Source organism: Morone saxatilis, unplaced genomic scaffold (assembly GCF_004916995.1).
Source record: "Morone saxatilis isolate NCDOM2014 unplaced genomic scaffold, NCSU_SB_2.0 Contig18, whole genome shotgun sequence".
NCBI classification, from domain to species: Eukaryota; Metazoa; Chordata; class Actinopteri; family Moronidae; genus Morone; species Morone saxatilis.
The window spans coordinates 17,770,631-17,779,289 of NW_023339740.1; the positions used below are offsets into that span (position 1 = coordinate 17,770,631).

At 42.2% G+C, this 8,659-nt stretch overlaps 1 protein-coding gene across 3 annotated transcripts in view; it reads left to right on the plus strand.

The window, feature by feature from the left end:
• Window positions 1-8,659, plus strand: part of kcnab2a (potassium voltage-gated channel, shaker-related subfamily, beta member 2 a) — an 80,847-nt gene that overhangs the window by 4,199 nt on the left and 67,989 nt on the right. The window contains exon 1 of one of the 3 annotated variants that reach the window (XM_035661641.1): window positions 102-421. The exons of the other annotated variants lie outside the window; for them this stretch is intronic. The gene's annotated coding sequence lies outside the window, so the exon portion shown is untranslated. Of the gene's footprint in view, window positions 1-101; window positions 422-8,659 lie in introns of those variants that run through there. 3 annotated transcript variants of the gene reach the window in all.

Below are 8,659 nucleotides of genomic sequence, written 5' to 3' on the forward strand. Positions count from 1 at the left end.
TGTGTGCGTGTGTGTGCAGAGGAAAGAGGGAGGGGCATTTCCTTTAATGCATCTGCTCTGCTCAGTGACTCTCCAAGCTCACACATTTATTCTGCGTCTTCTCTCTGTCTCTTTCTTTCTTTCTTCCTCCCGGTTCCCCGTCCCTGTTCTGTCTGTCTTGTGTCACTTTCTTTCCGTCTTTCTGTATTTCTGTCTTCCTGCTGTCAGACATACATGCTCCTCTCACTCCGGCATATAGTCTCAGTCCCACAGGATCTCACATTCACCAGTCTTGTATCATTCCTCCTCTCCCGCTCTCCTCCTCTCTGTTCTCCTGCTCAACCTCTTGGATTTTGGCTGCTGCTCCTCCATCACAGCTACTGTATTCTGCATTTACTCCCTGGTTGTGGCTCACTGCGTCAGGAATCGGCAGCAGACTGAGGTGGGTGTTTTAAGACATCATCGCTAGGTCTGAGGCTACATGTCTTTGGCATCTCTCTCACTCTCTCTCTCTCCCCTCTCTCTTCTCGCCTCTTGTCACTTTGCTCTGTCAGTGAGAGTCGGGATGATTGTGTTCGTCTGTTCCTACAGCGGAGCGAATGCCATACTCTCTTTGAGCGGCAGCATTTAACATTGTCACACATTATGCTAGCGAGGTAGCATATCTACCTCTCCAGATCTCCGTCAGTGTGCTTGATAGTGCTGCTGCCGCTGCTGCATTGAACGCCGTCTCTACATACCTTATTATATTGGCATGTATTTATCTCTCTCTCTCTCTCTCTCTCTACTCCTCTGTCTGTCATGTTTTATGCACGTTGTCCTTTTGAATTCCTGCCGGAGACATGGCCGTGCTGTAGGATTTATAAAGAGCCATCTTAAAATAGCCGGGGTGAAAGACTTTGTTGCAAAAACACACATGCACACACATGTGCATTCATGCAGGAGATACGACTCCTTCTCACCTCACCTGCCCCGCTGCTGCTGCCGCCGCTGCTGCAGCTCCATCTGTTGCAGTCGCCACAGCCTGCAGCACCCTGCAGTCAGGCTTTAACTGTTCTCCCACTGTTGTGTTGCTGAGAGGTTGTGACAGTCATCTGTGCCTGGCCGAATGTGTTACCGTGTCATTTACATGTGTGTTTGTGTGCGGGTGTTCATGCTGAGGCTGATTGTTGTGGGCCAGTATCTCTGCATCCCTGTGTGTGCTCGTACACGTTTGTGCGTGTGTGTATACAGTGTGCGTGTGTGTTTGCCTGCCCGTGGGCTCTGGTCCAAGACGAAAGCACAGGAGAGGCAGGCTGCAGGGGTTCAGTTTGGTGCAGTAAGCTGTTGAATGCTCTGTAACGAGCAGAAAAAGGCAGATTCAAGTGCTGGTGTGTCCTTTCACTGGGCTGGTACATCGATATTGCAGAAAGCATAGCTTTTTCTGAAATGTCTGCAATTTATTTTTCCTTGAATAGCCAAAGTCTTAACAAAGTTAGTTTGTTGTTGTTGTTAATGGAAACATACAACACATATTTTCAACAAATAAGCTTATGTTGAGAGAGGTGTTAATGTGACAATACTAGAACAGTAATAAGGTTTTTCATTATTCTGTATTTGTTGTATTTTAGAGAAAGCCACTGACAAAACCCAACAAAGAATACTACTAACAACATTTAAAAAGGAATTGTCTTCAAAGAAATACTATGTGACATCCTGTGACAACAGGAAAGGCAGATTCATCTGGAGAGTTCCTTGTTTAAGTGTCATTTCTACTGCTTGTTATGTAAGAAACAAAGGAGACACACTCCTCTGATGTTGCAGTTATGCTGAATGTGGATTTTAAAGTGAACCAGAGACACATTGTTTGAGCAGTTACTGCACAAAAGAGGATAGCAGTCACATCAATGAGGTACACAGTGAAAGCACCCCGCCTCTCTCTCGGCCTCTAGCTCCCTGTGTCTCTGATGACTTTCTTCAGCAAGGTGTTTTATAAAGTCATCCCAAAAACACAACTCTCGCTTGTGAATTGCGTGTGGAGGAGGCTTGTTGTTCATGATGTACACGATCGAAAACCAACATGGTACCCGGCGACATCAGCACCAAGTGATGGTGTTCACCGCACTCACCTGGTCCGTGCTCGTGAAAGATCCACCGCATCTGCACCAGATAACGTCTCTCTGTTTCTCTACAGAGCATGTGCGATTGTCATTAGGCTGTACGGGATGGGCAGAGTGAATAATAATAAGAGTTAATCGATGTTGGATACTTACGGGGAGTGAAAGATGCTTTGCTGAAGCAATGGCACAAAACACAATGTTCAAGAGAAATGAGCAGGACAGATCAGACCGTGGCAGGCGGCCATAGTCTAGGTAATTAATGGGGAATGCTGCACAGACTAACAATTATTTTTATTATCAAATAATCGAATTATGTTCTTGATTATTGTTTAGTCTCGTCAGAAATAATGAGAAATGCCCTCATAATTAAGTAGAAATATTTAAATAGCTTTTTTTGTCCGACCAACAGTCAGAAACCAGAAGATACTCAGTTAATAATAATAATAATAATAATAATAATAATAATAATAATACATACAGTTTACTCTCAAAGGAGCAAATCACACAGAAACAACGCTTCGCCAGCAAAACCATTGTTTTCCTGTGGTACAGTACACCCAACATGCACTGTTCTCTTGCGCCGCACATTGTGTTTTTCTAGCAGTTTTTAGATGTGAGCCGTCGAACAGTACTGCTGATCAATGTCACTTAGCCCAGGAAGCCAATGAAATCAAGCAGGAGGGAGGCTTTACCACTTCCTTCAATTAGCTGTTGGACTGAGAGAGAGTAGGGGTGTATTGGGGGTAAACCCAAATTAAACTCCATTAAGAGCTGACGTTCATCATATAATATGCAATCATATTTATATATTTTTTTTTTGTCTGTTAATCATATTTAATGGCCCGGTTGTGCATTCAGCCCTACTCCACAAATGTACCAGCTGTTTTGCCTGGCACACTTTGCCAAGGCGTTTTTGAAGCGGCCACGCCTGTAGCAGTACATCTCACCCACATAGAAAACCAAAAAGGAAGCAAATATTTACAGTTGAGAAGTTGAAACCGGTAAGTTTTAGTTTTCTTTTGCTTAAAACCTTTTGCTGTTTCATTTTCTGTTCAACTACGTCATTAATTGACAAATAGTTGTTGACTTGAAGCGTTAAAAAAAGACACTTTGAGTGAGTTACTCATTATGCAGCCAGTGTAGACAGCTCTGTTGGTTAAAGTGGATGTGTATCTTTCACATTTGACATTTCCCTCAGCCCCGTCAGTAATACAGGTCCTGACTCTCTGCACTTTGCAGCTCGGTCGGCTGGATGCTCCAGTTGGGGGTGTTTCCTAAACTGAGCTCAGTAATCATTCTGCAGTTGAGATTTAGCGGCCTGTCTAGCTTCATTAGCCCTGTTTTGGAGCTCCCGAGGGATATCACACTTACACAAAAAATACACACATACGCGCACACACACTGGAGCTCGGTGAATATAACACACATTCGTTCAGCAGGTGTGTTATCCTCCTCCTTAGTTCCCATAATTAAAAAAAAAATTGCTTAAGAAATTAGGAGATTTGGCTGTTAGTCATGATAAGAAGTGAACTGGGGATAAAAGTTTTCATATCAAAATCAGAATTCGAAGCAGCGCTGTTTTCTGACTGAAGGGGCCTCGATTGAATCATAAATCACAATATTAAAGACCCTGAATACACATTTTCTCGAGCTTCCTGTTCCAACATGTCTGACATGAACAAAATTTAGTGAGTTAGAACAGTTTTGGTTACTTCACATTAGATTTTGATCTGTGTTCTTCACACTAGTTTACGTTGCTGCTGTCCCAGATAAGGTATCTGCCTTGTATCTGATTGTGGCTTATGGCGTGGTGCATCTCCCTCATGTGTTTACTGAGAAAGACTGACTGGTCACACTATAAGAAGTGTCTTTCCAGAGAAGACCGAAGGCCATTCTCAATATACAGTGCACCAAGTTTTTACTCATACTTGGGAATTCAAACATGGCAAGCTCAGGAGTCCAAACTCTGGAGGACGGCAGGATGACCAATCAGCGGCGTTGTTGCTCATATCACTTGCTCTGCTCAGCTCTGGTGATTACACTAAACACAATACTGTACTGTGGCAAAATAATCCCAACTCAAAGGTCCATTAACAGACCTTTCTGTTAAAAATAACCTAATTGACAGTGAGATGCAGTCAAAAGATAAGCAGTGGGGCTATTTCTGCTCCATAATGTATAAAATAAAATGAGTTTGATAAAGACTGCACTGCTTCTTTTGTTTTTGTGTTATAGTTATTGAAATATCTGTACATATAGCCACATCAGCCACATATTAGAGGTTTAAACGGTTCCTTTCTCACCTGAACAAATACCAACACTTGATAAAGTGACACAATAGCAGAAACAAACAGTTGCTAATTTAAAATTTAATCTCACTACGTTAGATCCTTGAGCCATTAGTGGCCAGTGCCGACTATAAATACTGTGCCCTTGTTCTGTGGCAGGTAGCCTATTGTATGTCCTTGGAACTTAATAAATCACTGTAATGGAGAAAACCCTTAGAAATATTCCCACACAATGCTGGATAATGTGTTGGTTGACTAACAAAGAGCTTAACTTACAGCCATTAGTGTTATTAAAACGGCTGCTGCTCAGCCACACAAACTGTCCCACAGCATGGAAAAATGTATTGATGATAAAAGTTTATGTTGCCTGAAAATGAGAACCCTGACTAGGGCTCGGCAGTGATTCAACTCGGGTGCAGAGTTGTGCAACTTGTTGTTTTCGCAAATATGATAGCAAGTTGATATTGTGAAACTTTAATGACGGATAATCAACCCTCCTACATTGGCTCCAGTGTTAAAAGACCAGTGTGATGAGGAAAAACTATGGTGGCCGTGTAAACGTGTGAAAAACGGCCCTACTAGAGTCTATTCTGGGCTACTGTAGGAACATGGCGGTAAAATATGGCGTCCTCCGTAGATAAACGGGCTTATTCTAAGGTTATGAAAGCATAATGACTCTTATTTTCAGGTGAGTATACACTAATTAAACATAGTTATGCNNTTTCTGCCAATAGATCCTTCTAATGTCACACTGGACCTTTAAGCACTCTGTATAAGACTGTATGTCTTCAGTTTGTTCTTTAGTTTTAGATTTATGGAGTCTAGTCTCATTGTCAGAAGTCAAACTGTGCTACCTGCAAAAGTCAATTTTAAACTCAGGATCCAAACTTCAAATACTTAAAAAGTTTGTTTTTCTGTGTGAAATGTGTTTTCTGATAAACCACTGCTAAACAAACATACGAGGTATTACATTTGCTGCCATGCAGTCTGTTCATTTGTGATCAATTCAGCCATTAGATTGATGGTCTAAAACATTGACTCACTGGATCTATGTAAAATAGTGCCTCTGCAATTTTCCTCTGAAGGTTTTATTTCATAAAGGTATATTGGCTTCTTCTGATTTTGGAGGACGCCCACCTCCACTATAAAGCAAGAAAATCTTTCACATGCAAGTAAAGAAGAAGGAGCTCCTGTCTGCATGTAGCCTTCTTCTCAGCAGAGGCCACAAACATCACAGGCTGATCCTGAATAGCACAGCTCGCATTTTCCCACATACTAGCTACTTTTAGATCATGCAGGTCAGTGCTGTACAGTGGGGCTAGATGTTTCTCTGACGATCCCCGATCTTACACAGATTCAGCGTGATCGTCATGATTTATGGCGCCGTGTTCATTTTTTTAAGAGCTGTCTGCGTGTGTCAGTGGTGATTTGTGAGCGCAGATGCGATTGACAAAGACCAAACCGTGTTAATGGTGATACACTGCAGCACTGTGTGGACAGCCCGTGTGAATTACAGCAACAGTAGTGCAGGTGTGAATAACGGTGTAGCGCTGACTGTCCTGTTGACGTGTTTATGTGACTTACAGGACATCGTGCTGTTTGTGATGGCGTTGGAGTTATTGGGGTCATGTCTGCGTTTGCTGCAAATACTTGAGATTGATCAGAACGCCTCAGTTTGAAGCCTGAGCACTGCGTGGGATTTTTCTGTGCCGATTCTTTATTACACCCAAACAAACGTTTATTTTAACACGATGCACCATGGGCTAACTCACTTTGGGTTCGTTCAGCACAGATTAGTGTTGTGCTCTGTGTCCCAGTCTGTGGGACATTAGGGGAAGTGTTAAGATAGCACTTCCCCTAGATGGTGTTACTGCCTGTTAATTCTTCCGTATGCACAAACCGGTGTCTGCTTTGCTCCAGGGTCCTCCAGTTGGCCACAGCACATGTGGGTTGGACCGGCCACTGACTAAAAAAAAGGCTACGGCCGATCTGGATTAGGTAGCCTCAAAAGAGACGCAGTAAGTGGTTCAGCTCACACATGAGTGGGCGCACACATTTTAAACAATGAGATCAGGCACACATTAACAGAGCTGCCCCGTTGTTACAAACTCATCTTGAAAACAAATAAATGGAATCACGTCCTTCTGCTGGTGGTTTGTCAGTCCTAGTGTGCGTCTGTGCTGCAGTGAGAGCAGAGCGCTGGCTGACCCCGCACACAGCTCTCAGACGAGGAAGTGGGAGAGGGTAAAAATAAATTGAGAGAAATGCAGAGAAAAGCAGCAATAGTCAGAGGAGACAACCCTGCCGATAGGCATATGTACTACTTATTGGGCCGTGTTGAATGTATTTGAAGATTGCTGCAAGAAGTGCTTGATTTTCTTTTCTTTCTTTTTGCAGATAACGAGTATGGGTGATAATTTCACATTATTATTTACTGTCTGAACAAATAATCACAAAATTATACTTTTGGAAGGTCTTATGAAGGAGTAAAGAGGGACTGGTATAAGAAACACTGGCCTTGTACACAAAGGGTCCTGACTGCCTGACAGCAGGTTCGTGTTCTGCGCCCCTGTTGCCTCTGTGTTGGCCAGGTTTGGAAACTACATGCTTGTGATCTAAAAACTGTTTTCTCTGTCCATCCTCTCTGACTTTGTACTGTTTTTAGTGTTGGTAGCTACTATATTTCCAATCAGGCTTTGTGTGACAAGGTTAAGTGAGATATAAGGCCACAGCCAATGATTATTTTCATAATTGAGTATTCTATTGATTATTCAGTCAGTTAATTGAGTAATCGGATAAAGAATACGTTTGCTTTAGGGGTAGTTGCTTTAGTCAGCCATTAAATTGCTTTATGTTGTGTTTGCTGCATAGAAAAGAAATAAAAAATCCCAGTTTATGTAACGTTACTACACTGCAGTGCAGACTGAACAGTAAGATAGCTAGTTAGCAAATACAGGTCAGATTAAAGACAATTATATATCCCCATATATCACAATCCAAACCATATTCATAATGTAAACTACTCTTTTGGAACACCGGGCAACGTTTTGATAAGCAGGCATGTGCAGAATGTAGATGTGGAGTATCTGATCCAAAACTAGGTTAGAGTTAAGGATTTAAAAGTGACTCATGCCGACATGCTGCTCCACCACAAACTTTTCTAAATGCACAGTCGGGTGCAGATTCGAGAGATTGCTTTTATAACACCTTAGTTTTGATAGTAACTTCGGTGTAGGAAGAGCCAATCGTTGATCCACCCTTTTATTGTTGTTACAAGATCCAGTCAGCACAAGCCTAATAGATATTTGTTTACAACAGCTATTAAAAATAATGAAACCACCAACATAAAAATATAACCACTAACATCACATACCACTTCCATCAAGATATGAGTCCTCATAGGCAGCGAGCAGTCACGTGATAAATAAGCCAGCTGGGATAGCCATAGCTACTGTATATATTCGCTCTTTTGGGCTTTAGCGTGGCCACCTTAAAACTGAAATTCATTGTGTAATAGTTTTCTATTGACACAAAGCTTTGAAGCTGGGGATTTGAGTCAGGGTTTTTTTTTGTTTTACTTCCTTGTAACTTAATGCAGTTACTGTAGTATGTCTTTTATTTGGTATGAACCTTGCTTGTAGCACAGAAAAAGGTTTATTCTTGGATGGCATGGGTTTATAAAGGTGCAGACAACACTATTTAGTCACTGTCTGACTTGAACATGTTGCTACAGCTTCTGCAGACGCACACTGGCATAGCAAACAACATCCCGAACGTGTGATGCTGGGAACGTAGAGACATTTCATGTAAACTGAAGTCACTGTCAGGCTGAATAAACATTGTCTGGGTAAAAGTAGCCAAGAAGGGATATGCCCATTTAACAATAAAGTAAGCTGTGGCATTCAGACAGTGCGTTTGATACTAAGGGGCCTGATGCTTGCCAAGAATGTATTCCCACCCCCCATAGCAGCCTGCGCTGATGACATCAGGCAGAACGGTGACATGCTGTTGATGCCAAATTGTGTCTGTGTCATCATCTTCATCGTCAGACGACAGACCTAGAAACTGTTGGACAGGCTGAAGTTTTCCACTGGTCATCCGGACTTTGGTGATGTTTCCTTTGTTAGCAGTCTCTTCTTGTTCGTTAACTAGAGTGGAACCCACCATATCATTCATTCATTCATTCATTCATTCATCTGCCAATGAAGCCCACCCTCATCAGCGTTTGAGATGTACCCACTGTCACTGACTCTTATACCCACCCTGTATATAAAGTATGCATTACATTAATGC